This window comes from Gekko japonicus, unplaced genomic scaffold (assembly GCF_001447785.1).
Source record: "Gekko japonicus isolate JY-2015 unplaced genomic scaffold, Gekko_japonicus_V1.1 scaffold1270, whole genome shotgun sequence".
Classification (NCBI taxonomy): domain Eukaryota; kingdom Metazoa; phylum Chordata; class Lepidosauria; order Squamata; family Gekkonidae; genus Gekko; species Gekko japonicus.
This window is the reverse complement of record NW_015170315.1, coordinates 198,683-199,269: the sequence shown is the minus strand read 5'-3', so window position 1 is coordinate 199,269 and position 587 is coordinate 198,683.

Here is a 587-nt window from a genome sequence, read left to right as displayed (position 1 = left end):
AAGATGAACGTTTCAGCCTACCTATCACAAGGGGGCAGAGTGGAGCACAGGAAGATCAACCTCTGGCTCTTTGGCTGAGTTACAAGTCACAACAGCATCCCTTCATAGAAGATGTAAACAAAGCCTGAAGAAGCTAGGCTTGGGAAGGGGAATGGAAAAAGTTGTGGAAAACTTTGCCTCCCCCCCACACCTTCTAGCATATGCAAGCAATCTTAAAGACAGCGCAAGGAAATGAAATCTGAAAGCAGAGTGAAAATATCATGGCACTATCCAATCAGCTCAAATATGAAATTTGAGAGAAATTTCATTCAGATTATTAGTTACATCACCAAGGTTAATGAACAGGACTTCACAACTACTGCATAAAATAGTTTATTGCATTTAAAAAGTTCCAAATATCGAATTCAAAGATAATTGGGATATCGGACTCTTCCATTTAAAAACTCCCATTTATGCAAAGTTATTCCCTGTTGCAGAAAAGCCACATGGTAAAAAAATAAGCTGTATTCTTGGCTTGCTGAATTTCCATAATGATTTCAGATGGAAAATAGCTTTTGGAGGTGTAAAGTTTTTGCTGCAACACTGCA